This window comes from Octopus sinensis, linkage group LG27 (assembly GCF_006345805.1).
Source record: "Octopus sinensis linkage group LG27, ASM634580v1, whole genome shotgun sequence".
NCBI classification, from domain to species: Eukaryota; Metazoa; Mollusca; class Cephalopoda; order Octopoda; family Octopodidae; genus Octopus; species Octopus sinensis.
The window spans coordinates 20,238,218-20,262,876 of NC_043023.1; the positions used below are offsets into that span (position 1 = coordinate 20,238,218).

Below are 24,659 nucleotides of genomic sequence, written 5' to 3' on the forward strand. Positions count from 1 at the left end.
GAAATGCTTTGCGGTATTTCGTCTGCGTTACGTTGTGAGTTCAAATTCCGCCGAGGTCGACTTTACCTTTCATCATTTCAGGGTCGATAAATTAAAGTACCAGTTACGCACTGGCGTCGATGTGATCGACTTAATACCTATGTCTGTCCTTGTTTGTCCCCTCTGTGTTTAGCCCCTTGTGGGTAGTAAAGAAAAAGGTAAATAGACAAAGAGATGAATGGAGAGAGAGAGGTTGATAGATGCATGGATGAGTAGTTAGAGAGAAAGAGATAAAGGAGAGATTGCTGGAGAGACAGATAAACGGGTGGTTGGATGGATGGATGGTTGGATGGTTAGGCAGCCAGGCCTGATAAGCTCCGCCAAATTGGTAAAAGAGCTAGAAGGAGAGATATATGAAGCAGAGAGAGAGAGAGAGGAAAGGATGATGGGGTGGGGGGCAGAAGAAAGCTCTGCAAAATAGGTGTACGTTGACAGCTGGATATTTCTTTCATTCTGGGGGGTGGGGGTGGCTGGGGTAGATAGCAGTATGAGGGGTGGAGGGAGGGAGATGCGGCAGAGTCAGGTAGACAGACAGACACACGGACGGACGGGCAGGCAGGCAGGAGGACATGAGAGACCCAGAAACCAACACCAAATGTTTTTTATTGTCTCACTTTTCTGTCTGTGTTTTTGAAACTTGTGTTGAGTCATTGCGGGTGGCGGAGGCGGCGGCGGCGCAAAAGGGTGTTACATGAGCTGGTGGAAGTGGCGACGGTGGTGGTGGTGGTGGTGGTGGTGGTGGAGGCGGTAGAACATAGGGTACGGGGGTGGGGGGGGCGGTGTTTTTAAGGGAGACTTCACTGCTGTTTCTAGCAAGTGGAGCGACCACGTGGAGGGCGATTGGCGATGTCAGATGGCTGTGGTTGTTATTGTTTAACCCTAGGTCAGACCTGTTCCAGACAGACCCATGATCAAAGACGCTCCACCTGTGACCATCCCATCTTTTATTCAGACATAGTGTATCTAGGACTACATTATCTAATGTATAGTACAGGAGTTACTATTAGTGGCTGCTGTAGCTGTTTAGCCCCGGGTCAGTCCTGATCCAGTTGAAAGACCTATTATCAGAGACGTTCCAGCTATGACCATCCCGTCTTTTATTCAGGCATAGTGTATCTAGGACTACATTATCTAAAGTATAGTATAGTAGTTAGTATTAGTGGCTATAGTTGTGTTGCTTAGCCCCAGGTCAGTCCTGATCCAGACAGACCTATGATCAAAGACATTCCGATTGTGACCACCCTGTCTTGTGTTTCTTAATATACACAGCACGTTTAAAATACTGTTGTCCAGTGTGTCCTCCTTCTGATATTGATTTTTAAAGGTAGATTTGGCTGCTATTTCTTGCCTGTTGATGGGCTGCATCAAGGCATCCTTTGTTGGTTTGTGGTGGATGGGGAAGATGAGGATGGTGGAGGAGATGGTGTTAATGTCAATAATGGTATTGTTGACGTCATTGGGGGGGTGGAAGGGAGGTGGGTGAGGTGGGGAGGGCATGACTGGATCCAGGATTTATTGTGTATTGTGTGTGTGTGTGTGTGCATGGGATTTAATGTAGATGTGTGTATGTGTATATGTGTGTGTGTATATATGTGTGTGTGTATATATACATATGTGTGTGTATGTATGTATGTATATATATATATATATATATGTGTGTATGTATATATACATGTGTGTGTATATATGTATATATATGTATGGTGTGTGTGTATGTATATGTGTGTGTATGTATATATGTGTGTGTGTATATATGTGTGTGGTATGTATATATATGGTGTGTGTATGTATATATATATATATATATATATATACATGTGTGTGTATGTGTGCGTTTTGTGCACATGTATGTGTTTGTGTGTTTGTTTAGTGTACGTGTACGTGTGTATGTGTGTGTGTTTTGAAAGTTTGAGTGGGCGGCCAGATGGACTGTGTTTATCAGCAACAGAGGGGTGTGGGGCAAGGGTGGATGGTGGTGGTGGTGATGTAACAAAACAAAGCACATCACAGTTGATGAGGTCATTTGGTGAGGTGGCGGCGAGGCAGGCGGGAGGCAGTGGTGGTGGTCGTATTGTCTGCTGTCTGCATGTTTGTATGTTCCCCCATCTTTCATCTTGTTTCAGCTAGTAGACTCTGTGGCCATGCTGGGGCACCACCCTCGAAAAGTGTTCGTCGAAAGAATGAATTGAACCACCACCACCAATCATTACTCTTTACTCTTTTACTTGTTTCAGTCATTTGACTGCAGCCATGCTGGAGCACCGCCTTTAGTCGAGCAAATCGACCCCGGGACTTATTCTTTTGTAAGCCCAGTACTTATTCTATCGGTCTCTTTTGCCGAACCGCTAAGTGACGGCCCGAGGCTATAGTAGAAGACACTTGCCCAAGGTGCCACGCAGTGGGACTGAACCTGGAACCATGTGGTTGGTAAGCAAGCTACTTACCACACAGCCACTCCATGTTGAATGGAGATTATTGACCAGATATATTCTCTCGTTCTTGGGCCTTTGTGGCACTTCAACAACCGTGGCATTCACACGTGCGTTCGGTGGGTGGGTGGGGGCTTTGTACGTATCTCCCTCCCTCACGCCCACCCACACACCAAACCCCACAATGTTGTCCATTTTGATACAGATGCATCACCCTGCACCAGTGCCACACCCTTCACTCCTACAATCACAACTACCACCACCATCACCACCACCATCATCATCATCACCACCACCACCATCATCGTCATCATCATCACCCACCACCACCACCAATACCACCATGACCACCATCATCTGCTTCATTCTCTTTGTTTTCCTCTCAATCCAGCCAGAATTCTGTTCTGTCTCTTGCTCTCACCATACGCATGTATGTAGACATGGGTGTAGACCTCATCTATACACACCCACATAAGTGCACGCGTGTGCACTTGTCTAATCGTAACGGGCATGCGTTGTGCACAACTTATCTAAAAATATATACATACATTCACACACGCATGCATATATACATATATATATGTATATATATATATATATATATTCTCTTTTACTTGTTTCAGTCATTTGACTGTGGCCATGCTGGAGCACCGACTTTAGTCCAACGAAATGACCCCAGGCCTTATTCTTTGTAAGTGTAGTACTTATTCTAGCAGTCACTTTTGCTGAACTGCTAAGTTACGGGGACGTAAACGCAACATTGGTTGTCTAGTGATTGTGGTGGGAACAGACACACACCTATATATATATATGTACATATATATATATATATATATATATGTACATATATATATATATATATATGTACATATATATATATATATACATATATATACACACGACAGGCTTCTTTCAGTTTCCGTCTACCAAATCCACTCACAAGGCTTTGGTCTGCCCAGGGCTATAGCAGAAGACACTTGCCCAAGGTGCCATGCAGTGGGACTGAACCCGGAACCATGTGGTTGGTAAACAAGCTACTTACCACACAGCCACACACACACATATATACATATTCACCTAATCATACACACACACACACACACATATTTATATACATTCCCACTGCATCAGTGTTATTGTTGTTTAACCCTAGGCCAGTCCTAATCGTGGAGACCAGCTATTAAAGACAGCCCAGTAGTGGCCTTCCCATTTTTACCTCTGGTTTTTCTAAGGCACGAAGGACAGTTTGGTTTTAGATTTGGCTGCTATTTCTAACGCATCAAACTGCCTGGATGTCTCCCCAGCCGTGCGTGTGTGTGTGTGTGTGCTGTGTGTGTGTGTGTGTGTGTGTGTGTGTGTGTGTGTGTGTGTTTGCATGTAATTCTCACCATTCAGTACCTCTACCCCCCCCAGCCGCCATCGTCATCACCAGTTCATCATTTTGCCTCCCACACTTATTGTTGTTGCTTCATCACTCTCCACCTCTCCACCATGACCACCACCACCTCCTCCTGGTCCACCATAGTTTTTCACTTCCATGCTCCCTGTCCCTATGTACAGCTGTGGGCCGGTGTGGGTGTGTGTGTGTGTATTATATATGTGTGTGTGTATATATGTGTGTGGGTGTGTGAGTGTATATGTGTCTGTGTATGTATGTATGTGGGTGTGTGTGTATGTATATATGTGTGTGTGTATATATGTGTGTGTGTGTATATATATATATATGTGTGTGTGTGTATATATTTATCTATACACACACGTGTGTGTGTGTGTGTGTGACCAGGAGAAGGTTATGGTATGTGTGTGTATGTGTGTCTCTGGGTATATATAATGTACACATACATATAAACACATGAATGTACGTTTGTGTGTGTGTGTAAATATGTGAATGTCTGTGTGTGTGTGTGTGTATACAAGTATATATATGTATATACTGTATGCAAGTGTAATATATATATATATTTGTGTGTGTGTGTATATATATATATAATATAGATAATATATATATATGTGTGTGTATACAAGTATATATATGTATATACTGTATGCAAGTGTGTATATATATCTCATCACACATGTATTCAGTCAACCCTTTACACTCTCTCTCTCTCTCTCTCCTCTCTCTCTCTCCATCCACACAACACTCACTCCTCCCTCCCTCCCTCCCTCTTCATTCCATACATACCAAAAACCACAGCCTCAGTCACTGCTGCTTGCCATAGTAGTAGTCGTAGTAGTAGCAGTGGTGGTGGTGGTGGTTTTGTAATTTGTAGTAGTGTGGGTGATAGTAGTAATCAGGGTTGAATTGTTGTTGCCACAGACGTAGTATATATATATATAGAAAACGAGTGGTGCCTATCTTTGGTATAGGTGGTAGTGCTGCTTCTAAACACTTCTTCACTGTTGTGGCTTGTGTGGTAGTATGTATTAAATCCCTTCTCGGAAGTGGCGACAGCAACTTACAGTATTGGTGGTAGTTGTGGTGGTGGTGGTAATAGCTATTATTACTGTTGTAGCTTGTGTGATAGTAGTAATAGTGGTGATAGCAACTTACAGTATGTGTGGTAGTAGAGGAGTGGTAAGTATTTGTTGGTGGTCGTGGTTGAGGTGGTAGTTGTTATGGTGTGCTGCTCTGTTGTGGCTTGTGTGGTAGTATTAAGCCTTCTCAGAATGGTGACAGCAACTTACAGTATGTGTGGTAGTAGAAGCAGTTGTAAGTATTATTATTGGTGGTCGTGGTTGGAGTGGCAGTTTTACAGGTCATAGTAGTTGTGGTAGTGGTGGTGGTTGTAAGTGGTGCTCAAAGAAGTTCTTCCCTGCTGTTGTTTCGGTGGTAGTAACCATGTGACGCTGGTGGTGGTGGTGATGGGTTTGTTCTCTCCCCGCCAGATTCCGTGACCATCCAGCCTCCATGTCTCACTGAACAAACAACCCCCCTCCACCACCGCCCCCCCCCTCGCCCCCCCCCACAACACTTCCCTCACTCTTCCCTCTTCCATGGTTCTCTTACCTCTTACTATCACCACCACAGCAAGAGCTCTCTCTCTCTCTGTCTCCCTTACACTTTCTCCTACCTCTCTCTCTTCCTCTCTATTTACTCCCTTCCACCACCACCATCGTCCTCTTCCTACCTTCCCCCTTGTCTTCCCCCCCTCTGACCACCATTCATACTCCTTCCACCACCACCACCACCACCACTTCTCCACTGGTGCCTGCTTTGCTCTCTTCCCCTCCCTCTCCTCCCTGTGTTTTGCCACCGTCCCTCTCCCTCTCCCACCGCCGCCTCCGCCGCCACCATTCAGCCATCCATGAATCCCATCCACCTAACCAACCAACCAGCCAGACTTTCCATCTTATCACCCTCTCTTTCCCTTCCTTCCCTCCCTCCCTCCCTGTCCACTGTGTGCGTGCCCGCGCCCCCCTCTCTCTCTCTGTTATTCAACCACCACGCACCCCCTCCCGGCCTTTACCGCCGCCGCCGCCGCCACCACCACCACCACACCACCACCACCATGTCACTGTTTCCTATTCACACCCACACTTCTTCTTCCATCCACTCTCATCTCTCTCTCTCTCTCTCTCTTTGTTTCTTTACCTTCCCCTTCCCATTTCACCACCGACGCCGCCTTCGCCGCCACCACCACCATATCTGTTTCTCATTTTCAAGCACACACGCACGCACACACTCTCTGTACCTGTGTGTGTGTGTCTCTCTCTCTCTGTCTCTTTGTTTCTTTACCTTCCCCTTCCCATTTCACCACCGCCGCCGCCACCACCACCATACACACTCTCTCCCTCCCTCCCTCCGTCTCTGTACCTGTGCGCGTGTGTGTGCGTGTCTCTCTCTCTCTCTGTGACTGTTTCTTTGTTTCTCTCCTTTCTCTCTTCCTCCTCCACCACCATCACCACATATCTCTCCCTCCCTCCCTCCATCTCTTTTTCCTCTTCCACCCCCCCATCTCTCTCTCTCTCACCTTTTCTCTTTCTTTCCCTCTCTCTCATATCCCAACACACACACACACACACACACAGCTACATTCTCTGCTGGGAAGTCACAGAAGAGTTTCTCTTAATTTCTGCCTGGCTTCCACCAACCTCCTCACCATACACACACACACACACACATCTATATATATACACACACACACATCTATGGACACAGTGACATATACATACATGCACACACACAACACATCACATAAGGCCATCTCTCCATCCTCCAACTCTGCTCAAACTCTTTGTGTGTGTGTGTGTGTGTGTGTACGCGTGTCTGTCTGTGTGAGTGTGACTCTGGGAGGAGGAGGAGGAGGAGAGGAAGCGGTGTGCGAGAGAGAGAGAGGGGGAGAGAGTTAGTTTGTTACGGAGAAGGGTGAGAGAGAGGGGGAAGGAACCTGCTCTCCTCTCGCACTTTGCAGGACGGTCCGCGCAGGATTAAGACGCATTCTCTTGCTTCTGGGGGAAGAGAAAAGAACATCAACATCAAAACTTTAACCCCTTTTGGAATTTAAAATCCCTAAATCCTTACGAAAAAAAAAAAAAAAAAGACCCTTACTTCTCTCGTATATATATATATATATATATATTAGTAGTATATATATTATTGCATATTGTATATAATATAATATATATATATATACATACATTGGATTGGAAAAAACTCATTTCTCTGAAAAAAAAATTACCTTTTTGGATAATTTTGCCTTTTACACTCACGTATGTATATCAATTGCTTTTAGTACACCCTTAAAAGACCCTTACTTCTCTTGTATATATATACTAGTAGTATATATATTATTGCATATTGTATATATAATAATATACTTTATAATATACATATATATATATATATATATATATATATATATATATATGTACACTAGATTGGAAAAATAACTCATTTCTTTGAAAAAAAATTACCTTTTTGGATAATTTTGCCTTTTACACTCACGTATGTATATCAATTGCTTTTAGTAGAGCCTTAATTGAGGATATTAATTAATTTATAACACACACTCACATAAAGAATCTATTACCTTTTCATTGATGTGTTTAAAAAAAAAAAACTGCAGAAAAGTTATATATATTTTCTATATGTGTGTGTATATTAATTACAGATATGTAATTAATATACTTGAATGTTTTTTCATTATTTTTTATTAATGAGGAGCGAAAGTTGGAGTGACTCGAGAACTGAATGTTTCGTGTATATATTTGGCACTTTACCAAAAACTATACACGCGCGAATATATATGTGTGTGTGTGTGTGTGTGTGTATACATGTATAGTATGTGCGTATATTTTTCATTCTAAATTTTTCCTTAATTGATCAACAGTAGTTTGTTACCAAGTGTGACTCGGGGGCTGAGAGTTTCGCGTAGTGCAGCACTATCATCAGCGAACCTTTAATATAACCACACACGCATACACAGCCTCTGTTTTCTGGGGATTTTTGTTTTTTTACCTTTCATGCAAGCATTTGTGTACACACACATATATATATATATATGTATATATACATATGTATATGGATTCATAAAATCTTGTGGCTTTCACAGTAAGCTCCTCTGACAGACTTGGCTAGCAGACCACACAGTAATCCAATACCGAGGATTATTATTATTACTACATGAAGAAGGCTGCTACAATACATGTCTTCAAGTGATGAATATGTTTGTGACATTTGTCGGCTTATGAAACTATTAGTAGCAGCACTTCAAGACGTGTATTGTGTCCTTTAAAATAAATAGTATTTATCTTTCAGAACCAGATTGGAGGGGACGTGTTTCTTTGGGTTTTTTTTCTCATGGTGCTTTCGATAAACTCCGACAGACAAGAATTTCAAAGTTCTTGGTGTGTGGATCTCTGTCCATATGAAAAAGTTGTGCATCAATAAATATGCACACATTCACACCACATGCACACACACATGCATATATGGGTACAGGACGTATATATATATATATATATATATATTATGTCTATAAACACACACACACACACCTGGTGATGTTTTTGACATATAAACCATAAAAAGTCGGGAGCTCACAAGAGATGAATAAATATATTTATTTAACCACTTGACATCTTCACCATTCAGCAGCCTTCTTCATGTAATAATGATAATAAACCCTCTGTATTGGGATTACTGTGTGGTCTGCTAGCCGTGTCTGGTAGAGGAGCTTACTGTGAAAGCGACGTGATTTTATGAATCCATATACTACACTGCAAATTTCTATACAATTTATACACACGCATATGTGTGTGTGTATATGTACATATATACATGCACACACATGCATATATATTCTTCTTTCATGCATATCAGTTGGAATTCTAAATGTCAACTACATGAAACCTTTAGTTGTGTTGGGAAAAAATGTTATTTATCAAAATGTGTGTGTGTCGTGCAAATAGATTTATCATTCTTGTGGAACAAAGATTTCAGGAAGTGCCTCACCTCACGGTTGATTTATTGCATATATATATATACACCCTGTCTACTTCAAAATTTAATATTCATACACACACACCCATTTATCATAATGTTCTTTGTAGTTTGAGAATGTGTGTGTGGTGTGTATATATATATATATATATATATATATATATAGTATATTGTATATATACTTGGTGCTCCAGCATGGCCACTGTCAAATGACTGAAACAAGTTCCAAGACTAAAAGAATAATACATGTATGTGTGTTTAATTGTTTTTTTATTACCCACAAGGGGCTGAATATAGAGGGCACAAAAAAAGGGATTAAGTTGATTACATCGACCCCCAATCTGTAATTGGTACTTATAAGTCAACGTCGGCGGAATTTGAACTCAGAATACCTATTTGTTTACTGCCCATAAGGGGCTAAACATGGAGAGGACAAACAAGGACTGATAAATGGATTAAATCGATTACATCGACCCCAGTGTGTAACTGGTACTTAATTTATCGACCCCGAAAGGATGAAAGGCAAAGTCGACTTTGGCGGAATTTGAACTCAGAACGTAACGGCAGACGAAATATGGCTACGATTTTCGCCCGGCGTGCTAACGGTTCTGCCAGCTTGCCGCCTTTGTGTGCGTTTATAGTATGTCCACCACCACCACTGTATGTGTGTATGTGTGTGTGTGTGTGTGTGTCTGTAGTTATTGATATTCGGCAGAAGTGTCAGTGACTCAAAGACTGAAAGTTTCGTGTGTCAGTATTTGTCAAATTCCAAATACCTGTGTGTATATACTTACATAAATATGTATATAGTAAAAATATACCGTGGGGAGTGGAATATCTGACATTTCGGATTCAGGATTCAATCCTTCTCCTCCTCCGTCAGGGGACAGAGAAAAAGAGGAGGATGGAATCTGAAATATTGGATATTCCACTCCCCATTCACTTTTCTCTCATATTTTTTTCAACTCTTGCCGACACAGAGCTATCAAATTATTTGCAGGATTATTATTATTATATATGTATGTATATATATATGTATGTGTGTATATATGTATGTGTGTATATATGTCTGTATATATGTATGTAGATATATGGAGGCGCAATGGCCCAGTGGTTAGGGCAGCAGACTCGCGGTTTCGATTCCCAGACCGGGCGTTGTGAGTGTTTATTGAGTGAAAAACACCTAAAGCTCCACGAGGCTCCAGCAGGGGCTGGTGGCGATCCCTGCTGTACCCTTTCACCACAACTTTCTCCCACTCTTCTCTCTTCTGTCGGCCTGCTCGCTTAGCCAGCGGGGTGGCATCATTTGAAGGCTCGAACAATGTGAAGCGCATTGTGACCAGCGATGTGTAACAAACACCATCTGATAGCCTGGTCGGTCACATTGATCATGGTGATATATATATATATATATATATATATATATATAATATATGATTGTATATGATACACTTTTATCAACAAAATTTTCGTCTACATCCTCAAGAACTTGTATCGGTTAACATTCATTGAAAGAAAAGAGCTGCATTTTTTTCAGAAAGTTGAGGAGAAACGTGATCGAAGTTGGAGGGGAGGGGCTAATCTATAGTTACATCTACACACACACACACACACACACACACACCCCGGTCCCTTGGATTTATGTCTTTGTAAAGAAGTTTCTTGGTGGTGTCTTTAAAATTGAAAGGTGTTGTTTCCGGCCACGACCATCATGTATCAACGTGAGGAAATTGTGTAACAATGTCTCCTTTTGTGTCTTTAATGATGGCATGAAGCGATTAGGCTGCTTTTTCTAACAGGTCGAGCTATCGTGTAGAGGTCTCTCCCTCATTGGTTTAGACCTACATGAAACTGTAGGGTGTGATTTGAGGGAAAAGTGGCTGCTATTTCTAACAGGTCTCATACATATATACATAGATAAGACAGTTGGGTGTGATTTGAGAGAGATTTAGCTGCTATTTCTACCAAGTCCGGTAGAGGTCTCCTTCATTGGCTCATACATACATATATACATAGATAAGAGAGTAGGGTGTGATTTGAGGGAGATTTAGCTGCTATTTCTACCAGGTCTAGCTACCATGTAGAGGTCTCCCTCATTGCCTCATACATACATATATACATAGATAAGAGAGTAGGGTGTGATTTGAGGGAGATTTGGCTGCTATTTCTAGCAGGTCTCAATTCACTTTGGCTGGAATTGAACTTGGAATGTGTTCAGAGCTAGAACAACCATAAACACACTAACTGCAGATAAATACTCAAACTATACACCTTGTAATCTGCTGTCATATTTAAAGGAATGATGTATATAAAAAAAATGACAACCGATGGTGGCGTGGCTATGCTCCCGTAACATAGCGGTTCGGCAAAAGCGACTGATAGAATAAGTACTAGACTTACAAAGAATAAGTCCTGGGGTCAATTCGTTCAACTAAAAGTGGTGCTCCAGCATGGCCACAGTCAAATGACTGAAACAAATGAATTAATAATAAAAAATATATATATATACACACACACACACACAATTGCATTATTATATACACCCTCTTATTTCTGAATATTTTTTCTACAGAAGGAAGAAATGAATACATTTTTATAATAATTCTTTTAAATCCCAGCAGAATACCAGTAATTCTGAGGGGGTGAGGGTCAGTGGATAGGATTGATCCCTGTACTTCACTGATACTTTCTTTATTGACTCGGGAACGGCAAAAGTCAATATGCCGCAGTACATGGAGCCCCCCTCCTTCCTACCCCCCACCAGTGCTCTAACGATTCTCCAACTTCACCACGTTACATAATAATAATGATGATAATAATTAATTCGTTTATTGGCCTCAAGAGCTAACAAAAATCAATTAAAACATTATCATCATCATCGTTTAACGTCCGTTTTCCATGCTGGCATGGGTTGGACGGTTCAACTGGGGTCTGGGAAGCCAGAAGGCTGCACCAGGCCCAGTCTGATCTGGCAGTGTTTCTACAGCTGGATGCCCTTCCTAACGCCAACCACTCCGTGAGTGCGTTTTACGTGCCAGACGAGGCTGGCAAACAGCCACGGACGGATGGTGCTTTTTACATGCCACCAGCACGGAGGCCAGGCGAGGCTGGCACGGCAACGATCGGATGGTGTTTGTTACAGATGGAAACATAAAGGGACAAAACAGAGGCTGAAAGTTAGAAAGGGTTTTGTCCGTTTAATAAAAATTATAATAATCCTTTCTGTTATAAGTACAATCTGTGAGATGGTTTTGAGGAGGGGGGGGGCTAGTCGATTACAATTGACCCCCAGTACTCAATTGGTACCCATTTTTTTTATCAATTCTGAAAGGACGAAAGACTAAGAGAAAGGAAATGCCGCTAAACCTGTTGTCTACTAATTCTGCCTGCTTACCATCTGATGATGATGATGATGATGAAGATAATCTTTGTTACTAACGGCACAAGGCCTGGAATTTGGTGGGCAGCGGGACAAGTTGGTCATATAGACCCCAGTGTTTCACTGGTACTTAATTTATTGATCCCTGAAAGGATGAAGGGCAAATTCGACCTCAACGGAATTTGAACTCGGAATGGAGCGACGGAAGAAGTAACATCAAGCACTTTGTCCAGTGTGCTAACGATTCTGCCAGCTCACCTCCTTAATAATAATAATAATAATGATGATGATGATGGTTTCAAATTTTGCCAGAAGGGCAGCAGTTTTGAGGGAAGTAGTTAATTTATCGACCCCCAAAAGGATGAAAAGCAAAGTTGAGCCAATTGGGATTTGAACCCAGAACATAGTGACTGGCAAAATACTGCTAAGCGTTTCATTCAGCCTGCTATATAATTCTATCAGTTCACCGCCTTCTTAATAATAATAATAATAATAATCTTTTTCTACTAAAGGCACAAGGCTTGAAATTTGTAGGGAGGGCATGAGTCAATTACATTGACCCCAGTGTATCACTGGTACTGAAAGGCAAAGTCAAACCTCAGCAGAGTTTGTAGTTGAAATGTAAAGATGGACGAAATACCGGGAAGCATTTTTCCTGGCATGTTAAGAATTCTACCAACTCACGGCCTTCTCCAAGTCCACCACGTGGTAGAATAATAGTAATGGACTCTTCCCGTCGAACACCTCTTGTGAGCATTCAGCTGTTTCGCTGAATGACGTGCACGGATGATTTGTTTCATAGTGATCAAATGTCCTTTGCCACACATTAAGTTCTCGTGCCCTCCATCAATGTGCCACGCGTCGGGGGTCAAAGTGATTGCAGAGCAAAAGGTTTTGCCCCGGAAAACAACACACCACCCAGTCTAGGAATTGAAACCACAACCTCATAATCGTGAGTGCAACATCCTAACCACTAAGCCATGTCTGTGGAGCACTCGGCTACTTACCAGCACTTTAATTCCACAAGCAGGCTGGCTGTTCCGTCGACCAGAGCAACTGCAACTCTCGTCATCGTAACCGGTGGAGTTCCGGCTTGTCGTATATTCGCACCATTGACCCAGGTTGTTTGTGATTTGGTCTCGTTTTATTGTCTGTCCCCTTCACTGCCCTTTGCATTTGCTCACTCAAACCCCTGCAGTCCTTTTTGCTGCTGTTGACACCCCCAAAATAATCTCATCAGTAAAGGTGCAAAATTAAGATTTTTCAATGATAACCGATGAAGGATGAGCATGTCCACAATGGGGTGTAGGGATTTTCCTGGGGTTTCTTTTGGTTGTGTGAGGGATTTTACTGGGTCCCTTTGTTGTACTTCTGTGCAAAATTTTAATCACATCAAGCACACACACACACCACACACACACACACACACACACACACACATATATACAAGACAAGGTATAAATAACGGCCATTACCTATTTCTCTATACTGTAGTAAACTTGACTTGCAGCTGTTTCCAGTAGCGATTTTAGGTTCATTATTGGCAGGTTTACAGGCAAGCTGGCAGAAACGTTAGCATGCCGGGCAAAATGCGTAGCTGTATTTCGTCTGCCGTTACGTTCTGGGTTCAAATTCCGCTGAGGTTGACTTTGCCTTTCATCCTTTCGGGGTCGATAAATTAAGTACCAGTTACGCACTGGGGTCGATGTAATCGACTTAATCCCTTTGTCTGTCCTTGTTTGTCCCCTCTTTGTTTAGCCCCTTGTGGGTAGTAAAGAAACATATTGGCAGGTTTACTCTGTCGGCTCATTGACCAGTTGGGAAATGTTGAATGACCTAAAATGCTACTTCCATCAGAACCATGATGAACAATAACCTTAGACCCTGCCACAAGAATACACAAAGTTCTTTATCAATCTAAACCATGGTGTTTGCCTGGTGTACAAACAGAAAGCGTGGATTGATAATCTCTCACTAATAACACTCTCTCTCTCTCTCTCTCTCTATACATGTATACACATAGACCAGCGGGATGTATATATATATATATGTATATATATATATATATATATATATGTGTATATATACATATATATATATATATATATGATGATGATGATGATATATATATTAGAAGAAATGAGGTATTCAGAAGATCGGATGGTTTATATTTACAGATATTTATTTATATATTACATTTTTTATATATATATCATGTCATTTAGATCATTAGCGCTTTCTCCCATTCTAGTGGGGTTTTCAAATCAAACTCTATATATATATATATATATAAAGGTAAGTAGAGTTCGCGGTTGGAGTAACCGTCTAAGGCAGTGCTTTTCAAACTTTTTGGTGGAGCGGAACCCCAAGGAAACATTCCACTGGCTCGAGGAACCCCTGTGCAATAATTTAATAGTCTTATGCACACATATCTGCACAGGAGACTTAAAAATTACTGTCGATTTTAGCAGTTTTGTAACTTCTTGCGGAACCCCTGGACTGTACTGGCGGAACCCTGGTTGAAAACCACTGATATATATATATATATATATAATATATATATATATATATATATATATATACACACACACACACACACACACACACACACATATATATAGCAGTGCTTTTCAAACTTTTTGCTGGAGCGGGACCCCAAGGAAACATTCCACTGGCTTGGGGAACCCCTGTGCAATAATTTAATAGTCTTATGCACACATATCTGCACAGGAGACTTAAAAATTACTGCCGATTTTAGCAGTTTTGTAATTTCTTGCGGAATCCTGGTTGAAAACCACTGGTCTAAGGTATAAGAATATCCGTTCTTACTGCCAGTATCATTTGCTTGTGTTAACCCTGGGCAGGCATGCTATGCTCACAGGGGACAGGTAACAACAGAATCAACAAGAGTTTTTCAGAAATCAAATGGAGAAAATTTTTGATCAACAAACAAACAAATTGACCGACATCTGTGGATTACTTCATTTTTTTTTTTTTAAATACAAAACACTTCAAAGTTTTTTATCAAAAAATAATTAACCGATGTTGGTCCATCTGTTTGTTGATCAAGTTTTCTCCATTCCTGCTTATTTTAAATTTTATATGTATGTATATCTATCTATATATACACACACACACACACACACATAGAGGTCGTCGTTGACTTACAACCACAATTGGTTCCGACTGACCGGTCTCGTAAGTTGACCTATAAGCCTACATAGCTTTCTCAGATAAAAGTCACACACAGCATTTTGTATTATCCTATTATACCGGCGTTAGTCAAAAATTTCTGAATCTCAAGCAGTCGGCTTATAAACAGACACAAGATTGCTTAAATGAGAACAGCTTTTTTGTGGTTTGGGACTTAACTACCATTTCTAGCATGATGGAAAACCACTTTGTGGCTTTCCCTCTCTGTATGACTCTTGTACACACACACACACACACACATAATGTAACAATATTTGCAGTCTACGGACATTTTTACTCACGCTGGCCACTGTAAAAAATTCGTGTTTAATTTTTACCCTATATTTAAAATTCTATATATTTATATATATATAGGTGCAGGAATGGCTGTGTGATAAGTAGCTTGCTTACCAACCACATGGTTCTGGGTTCAGTCCCACTGCGTGGCACCTTGGGCAAGTGTCTTCTGCTATAGCCTCGAGCTGACCAAAGCCTTGTGAGTGGATTTGGTAGAAGGAAACTGAAAGAAGCCTGTCGTATATATGTATATATATATATATATATTATTATATATATGTATGTATGTTTGTGTGTCTGTATTTGTCCCCCCAACATCGCTTGACAACCGATGCTGGTGTGTTTACGTCACCGTCACTTAGCGGTTCGGCAAAAGAGACCGATAGAATAAGTACTGGGCTTACAAAAGAATAAGTCCCGGGGTCGATTTGCTCGACTAAAGGCGGTGCTCCAGCATGGCCGCAGTCAAATGACTGAAACAAGTAAAAGAGTAAAAAAAAAAATAGTAAAAGATATATATATATATATATACACACACAATGCATTGCCGAATCCAGGAATTGAACCTATGATTGCTAGATATGAATGTACCATTCTAACCACTATACCAAACACCTTCACATATATACACATACATATAGAATTTGCATGTATAGATATATGGATTTATATGTGTGTGTGTGTGTGTCTGATATATATTCTTTAATTTGTTTTTCGACATTTCACGGCGGCCATACTGGAGCACCACCTTGAAGGGTTTTTTAGTGGAACACATCGAACCCTGCCTTCTCGCCGGACTTGTTCTGTTGGTCTCTTTTGCCGAACTGCTAAGTTACAGCACTGTAGACACGCCAAACAATGTCAAGCAGTGGTGGAGAAACAAAACACCAACACAAAGACGCAAATATATACATAAAGATGGGATGAGGTGGTGAAGTATGGCCTTCGAATGACAAGCAACCGAGACCCTTTGGAGATCTGCTCTGCTTGAGAAGATCTGGCAAGCTAAGCGAGATCGTAGCCATTGATCGATGCCAGTGTCGCGTTACCAGCCCCTATAAAAGAGCCCTTCAGTCATTGGGCAGTATGCTGTGCTTGAGAAGACCTATTGAGTCAAGTGAAATCGTAGTTGTGGCCCATGCTAGTGCCGCCTTACTAGCTCCTGTGCCTGTGGCATGTAAAAAGCACCATTTGAGTATGGCTATTGGCAGTGCCACCTGACTGGCCTCCGTGCCGGTGGAACATATAGAGCAACCACTACACTCTCGAAGTGGTTGGTGTTAGGAAGAGCATTCTGCTGTAAGAAACCTGACCGGATCAGATTGGAGCCTGGTGCAGCTTCCTGGCTGTCCTCGGTCAAACTATGCGATCCATGCCAGCATGGAAAGCATGTTGATGATGTACAATGGGCTTCTTTCAGTTTCTGTCTACCAAATCCACTCACAAGGCTTTGGTCAGCCCGAGGCTATAGTAGAAGACACTTGCCCAAGGTGCCACGCAGTGGGACTGAACCCAGAACCATGTGGTTGGTAAACAAGCTACTTACCACACGGCCACTCCTGCGCCTTTATATATATATACACACACACACACACACACATATATATGCTAGCATGTATGTGAACTTTTTGCCTTCCCATTCACTGTATTTAAACAAAAGTCATCTCATCCAAACAAGTTTGTAGACACTTAGTCTTCCACACACACACACACAAGATGCTTTCTACTGATATGCACGTGTGTGTATGTATATACATCTATATACACACTCACACACACGCATATACACATATATATTTGACCATTAAGTTGGTGTGGGCTCACGTACCATACGAACATATATATAGACTGTGCATACATGTATATATATATGTGAGTGTGTATGTATGTATATATATATATATGTGTGTGTGTGTATTTATATATCTATATCTACACACTTCTACGATTTTATTATAAACAATATGGATCAATACTTTTGATCTCAAAATGTATTTAGAAAGCTATAATGTTTATTGTTCATGTGTGTGTGTGTGTGTGTGTCTCTCTCTCTGTCTATATATATATATATACACACACACACACGTGTATATGTCTATATATGTGTGTGTGTGTGTAAATGAATGTATGTATATATGTTCAAATATCTTTGTACTATGCCCATATATATATATGTATGTATGTATAATGTTCATATAAGTATTTATATATTCATATTTGTGTTATATATATATATATATATGAATTTTCAAATATAATCTTTGTTTGCATATATATGTGCTCCAGTGTATGTGCATGTTTGTATGAGTATACAAGTGTGTATATATATATATATATAATATATATATATATATATAAATGTATATAAATGTATATATGGGTTTGTATCTTTGGATGTATATATTTGTGTGTGTGTATATATATGTTTATTTATACAAAGAAGTGGAATACGACTCACATCGTTGTTTATTATGTATTTACATTTACAGCCATGAAACGCTATCAACTTTTAGGCCCTGAAGTCATTGATATAGTTTTACGGCCATTAAATATACATACATTTATATGTGTGGATATGTGTATGTATATACATCTATATTGGTATGTAGGTGCAGGCATGACTGTGTGGTAAAAAAGCTTGCTTCCCAACCACTTGGTTCTGGGTTCAGTCCCCCTGTGTGGCATCTTGGGCAAGTGCCTTCTACTGTAGCCTCAGGCCGACCAAAGCCTTGTGAGTGGATTTGGTAGATGGAAACTGAAAGAAGACCATTGTATATATGTAATGTTGGTGTATCTGTGGTTGTCCCCTTCACCATTCCTTGACAACCGATGTTGGTGTGTTTACGTCCCCATAACTTAGTGATTTGGCAAAAGAGATCGATGGAATGAGTACTAGGTTTACAAAGAATAAGTGCTGGGCTCAGTTTGTTCGACTAAAGGTGGTGCTCCAGCATAGCCACAGTCAAGATAACTGAAACAAGTAAAAGAAAAAGAAAAGAATATATGAATGTGTGTGTGTGGAAGAAACAAGAATTTTTATTAATCCCTACAACTGTTTCGCCCCATCTCGCATTGATCCCTGACGAGTGCAATTCTCAGCAACTGATTCAGGAGCATCCAACAGTGTAGATGTGTCTCTTCAGGTGATAATTAGAGATGGCTCGTTAAAGTAACGGTTCTGCAATGTATCTTCTCATTTCATGTAAAGAAAAGCAGAAAATTAAAGGATATATACACACACACACGCGCGATGATGATATATATAAACACACATATATACATATATAAACATACACACACACATATATATTAGAAACAGAAAGTCCTTGGTACAGTATAATGCATTTGAAATATAGATCTATTGGTGTGTGTATGTATGTGTCAGGGTTTGTCCACCGCCAATGGTTGGCAACCGGTGTTGTTTTGTTTTTGTCCATATAATGTGCAGTTCCGTCCAACAGACTAAATTAGTAGTGTGGCCGAATCCAGTGCTGCCTGACTGGCCTTCGTGCTGGTGGCATATAAAAACCACCCACTACACACTCGGAGTGGTTGGATTTGGAAGGGCATCCAGCTGTAGAAACTCTGCCAGATCAGATAGGAGCCTGGTGCTGCTGCTGGCTCTCCAGGCTTCAGTCAAACCGTCCAACCCATGCCAGCATAGAAAACGGAAGTTAAACGATGATGATGATATATATATATAGAGAGAGATAGATAGATAGAGAGAGAGAGAGAGAGAGAGAGAGACAGAGAGATATGTATGCTTCTATGAATATATATAAAGTTAAATACTGACACAGTGGCATACACACACACATACATCAAGGTGTAGGAAGTAAGGAAGCTTCAAGCAATCCATAGAAATAGAAAAAAAATTAACTTTCAGGAACAAGAGTGGTTTACCGAGGCGGCAGGTTGTGGATTTTTCCTGTATCGGAGTACAATTATTTTATATTTCCTGGTTGGCATCGAGGGTTGCCAGGTGTGCGAATAAAAATACCTCGGAAGAGGTTCCGCTCGATATGAAACCTTTGGAGCCTGGGTTTCGACTCCATTCCTTAACTCGGAGGGGCTGGCAGTAGGAAGGGCATCCAGCAGTAGAAACCTTGCCAAATCAGATTGGAGCCTGGTGCAGCCTCCTGGGTTGCCAGTCCTCAATCAAACCGTCCAACCCATGCCAGCATGGAAAACGGACGTTAAACAATGATGATACATATATATATATATACAAATTGAGATAGGGGTTGTGGTATATATATATATATATATATATATAATATATATATATATATATTTGTGCATAGATTAGGTTTGTTTATATACAATTTTATACACACACGTGTATTTCAACACGTCCTGTTCAACTCCTACAGGATATTAAATAATGTGTCTATAATATATATATATACACACATATATATACATACAGTCACACCAGTGTTTATGTAGCTGTTAAGCTAAGCAGCAGTGTTAAATTCAAAGTGAAGCAGTGTATGTTTATATGTGTGCATATATAAATGTATGTATATGTGCATGTGTGTATGCGTGTAGTTGTTTGTGAGTCTGACCTTGTAACTGTATATATAATTATCTGTGTGTGTGTGTATATTTTTGCCTGTGTATATAATTATGTGTTTCTGTGTTTATATCTTTACACATGGGTGTATAATTATTGCAACAGCATGTGTGTATAATTACGTCTGGGTATATAATTGTGTATATACATGCGTGCATCAGCGTTTATGTATGTTTACTTGTATATAATTACATCCTCTATATGCGTAGATAATTACATTTGTGTATATAATTACGTGTGTATATATTTGCATCCATCTTTACGCGTCTGTACATAATTTTATGGTTGTGTGTGTTTTTATATATGCGTATATATGTACGTGGGTGTATATATTTATGTATATATAGTGTGTGTTAATTTTAAGTGTGTATACATAAGTGCTTGTATAATTTGTGTGTGTATATATTTGTATGCATATACGTCTGTCTGTAGAGCTGCATACAAATGTTTATCTGTAAATGTGTGTGTGTGTGTGTGTATATATATATATATACATACATACACACACACATACTAAACTTTGTCAGTATATGAAAACATGCCTTCTTGCAGCTCTGAGGGTTTTTAGTTCTTATTTCTAGCGATGTAGGTGGTACTCGAATGGTCTTGTCCATTGTTGCTTGTGCTGCTAGGCAGGTGTTCTTAGGGTATGTACATGTCTGCGGTGTACTCAGCCAGCTATATGGTTAGTTATGAAGGAAGTAGATCAATTGATAGAATGACTCGTCAGAACTGATGGAATTCCATTTATTTGATATACACACCCAAGTGTGTGTGTGTATATATATATATATATATATATATATATATGCACACACACACACACATATATATGTAAGGTGGCGAGCTGGCAGAACTGATAGCACGCCGGGCGAAATGCTTGGTGGTATTTCGTCTGCGTTACGTTGTGAGTTGTGGGTTCAAATTCCGCCGAGGCTGACTTTGCCTTTCATCCTTTCGGGGTCAATAAATTAAGTACCAGTTACGCACTGGGGTCGATGTAATCGACTTAATACCTATGTCTGTCCTTGTCTGTCCCCTCTGTGTTTAGCCCCTTGTGGGTAGTAAAGAAATAGGTATTTCGTTGAGTTCAAATTCCACCGAGGTAGACTTTGCCTTTCACCCTTTCGAGGGTCGATTAAATAAGTACCAGTTACGCACTGAGGTCGATGTAATTGACTTAATCCCTTTGTCTGTCTTTGTTTGTCCCCTCTATAATTAGCCCCTTCTGGGCAGTAAAGAAATACATATGATAGATAATGGGTGTGTGTTGTATATATGTGTAGATGTTGCCTTTGGTATAGATGAAGGTTGGATGGTCATGGTTGGAACATCTCTCAGATCAAGGCTGACCTGGACCTTATCCTGTGTGTCGAACCCTATCTTCAGTATCCAACCTCCTCTCAATCAGTTTCTGTCCCCACCCAGCATTTCAGCCCCCACTCCTCCAAGTTGAGTTGCTACTCCCTATTCCACTTTCACTCAGCAAGGTGCTACTTGGCCATGTAACATCTCTCCCTTTCCTTCCTTGCCCATCACTAAGTAATCCCTGCAAGGTTCTCTTTCTCTCTCCAAGACCCTGCTCCATTCCTCACCTCCATTCTTGACCCCTATATCACTTGCCCCCGCCATACTCTCAGTCATTGTTTCACAATCTCTTTTCCTACATTTTGGGGCAGGACCCCTTATCGAAAAACTCAATAATTCACCCATTCCCCCCAGTTTTGCTTCTGTGCCATGCCTCAAAAACTCTCCCTTTTTTCTACTAAATTCCCTTCCTGCCCCCATTTTCTACCTTCCCCCTTTTGCACCATCAGGTTCATAAATGGGGCTTACTGACCCCCTATGATGATGTGCTTTGTCTTGAAGGATCCATGGGAAAATAAAGGCGCAGGAGTGGCTGTGTGGTAAGTAGCTTGCTAACCAACCACATGGTTCCGGGTTCAGTCCCACTGCGTGGCACCTTGGGCAAGTGTCTTCTACTATAGCCGACCAATGCCTTGTGAGTGGATTTGGTAGACGGAAACTGAAAGAAGCCTGTCGTATATATATATATATGTTTGTATGTGTGTGTGTCTGTGTTTGTCCCCCTAGCATTGCTTGACAACCGATGTTGGTGTGTTTACGTCCCCGTCACTTAGCGGTTCGGCAAAAAGAGACCGATAGAATAAGTACTGGGCTTACAAAGAATAAGTCCCGGGGTCGATATGCTCGACTAAAGGCGGTGCTCCAGCATGGCCGCAGTCAAAATGACTGAAACAAGTAAAAGAGATGATGGACCCTGTTCCCTCCTTTCACCTTTCTTGTGATATTTCTTTGTCAGTGAAATAAGGCTGAGTGTCCCACAGCTGTCTTCTTTCTCAGAAGGGCCAAAGGAAACACTTCACAGTTTCGTGTTTAATATGTTAGCTAGGGGTGCAGGCGTGATTGTGTGGTAAGAAGTTTGGTTTCCAACCACATGGTTCCAGGTTCAGTCCCTCTGTGTGGCACGTTGGGCAAGTGTCTTCCACTGTAGCCTTTGGTTGACCAAAACTTTGTGAGTGAATTTGGTAAACGGAAACTGAAAGAAGCCTGTTGTATATATATATATATTATATATATATATATATATATATATATATATATGCGTGTGTGTATGTGTAAACAGCAGTGCCCCAGCATGGCCACAGCTTTGAGCTGAAACTGATGTTTTTTTTTAAATGTGCATGTGTGGTAAGAAGCTTGCTTCCCAACCACATGGTCCTGGGTTCAGTCCCACTGTGTGCCACCTTGGGCAAGCGTCTTGCTTTACTATAGCTTCAGGCTGACCAAAGCCTAGTGAGTGGATTTGGTAGATGGAAACTGAAAGAAGCCCATCATTTGTGTGTCCTTGTCCGTGTTTATGTCCCTGTAACCTAGCACTTCAGCAAAAGTGACCAATTAAAATTTTAAAAAACTGGTATTGATTCGTTTGATTAAAAATTCTTTAGGATTGTGCTGTAGCTTGGCCAACGTCTAATGACTGAAACAAGTGAAAAATAAACGCTGGAGATATTTTGCCAATCCAATACGCTGGGCTTTGGGTACTTTATTGATCCCAGGAGGACGTAATGCAAAACTGACCTCTGCCCTGTTGCACTGATGCCCAACCTTATTTTGCACCAAAAACCAGTTCCATTCAAGACAATTCTTTCGTGCACCGTGGAGATCTCTTGCATAACAAAAACCCACAAAGTGCATAATATACATCGATTTCTAATAATGTACATCACAAACAATTGGCCATTAAAACCAAATCGTTTGGCAGAAAAAGCCGACCGCCCATACATTGCTTCCAAAGGGAGAGTCCATTGTGGATCCTAAGCTGAAAGTCCTGCTTGTGGTTGCCAAACAATGGCAAAGGTGGTCTTCAGTGCATCTGACCAGGTTTTTACCAAAAATAATCTAAGCACATTATAAAATTATTTATTCTTTTACTTGTTTCAGTCATTTGACTGTGGCCATGCTGGAGCACCGCCTTTAGTTGAACAAATCGACCCCAGAACTTCTTTTTTGTAAGCCTAGTACCTATTCTATCGGTTTCTTTTGCTGAACCGCTAAGTTATGAGGGTGGAAACATACCAACATATATATATATATATATCGTTGAGTTCTACGTCTATTTGTGGTGTCCTGTACTCCCGTATAATTATTTATATATGCATGTATATATACATGTAGATGTAGGTACGAACATATATGTTTGTATGTATGCATATATTTTATTTATTACACTATATATATATATACATACACACATATATATATGACGGGCTTCTTTCAGTTTCCGCCTACCTTTTCCCTGCTTGTTTAGACAACCAACTCTAGTGTGGACAGATGGATAGTGGCAGAGGAAGGGTTTGAGGCACGAAGGAATATATAAACAAGTGGTAAGAAGCTTGTTTCTCAGACACATGGTCCCAGGTTCAGTCCCACTACATGACACCTTGGGGAAGTGCCTTAAGCCGACCAAAGCCTTGTGAGTGGATCTGGCAGGCGGAAACTGAAAGAAGCCTTTTGTGTGTCTGTGTCTGTCCCCTCCCCCCCACCATCGCTTGACAATTGATGTTGGTGTGTTTGTGTCCCTGTAACTTAGTGGTTTGGCAAAGGAGATGGACAGAATGAGAATTAGCCCTGGGGTCGGTTTGTTTGACTAAAGGCTCCAGCATGGCCACAGTTAAATGCTCGAAGCAGGTAAAAGAATAAAAGATATGTGTGTGTGTGTGTGTGCATATATAGGTGTGTGTGTGTGTGTGCATATATAGGTGTGTGTGTGTGTGTGCA

General features: G+C 40.9%; 1 protein-coding gene across 4 annotated transcripts in view; it reads left to right on the forward strand.

Moving 5' to 3' along the window:
• The first annotated feature begins 6,837 nt into the window (after window positions 1–6,837).
• LOC115225365 (dystroglycan-like) overlaps window positions 6,838–24,659 on the forward strand; it is a 60,874-nt gene continuing 43,052 nt past the window's right edge. For 3 of the 4 annotated variants that reach the window (XM_029796316.2, XM_036514346.1, XM_036514347.1), the window contains exon 1: window positions 7,362–7,416. The gene's annotated coding sequence lies outside the window, so the exon portion shown is untranslated. Of the gene's footprint in view, window positions 7,182–7,361; window positions 7,417–24,659 lie in introns of those variants that run through there. The other variant, XM_029796315.2, reaches the window with a different exon arrangement.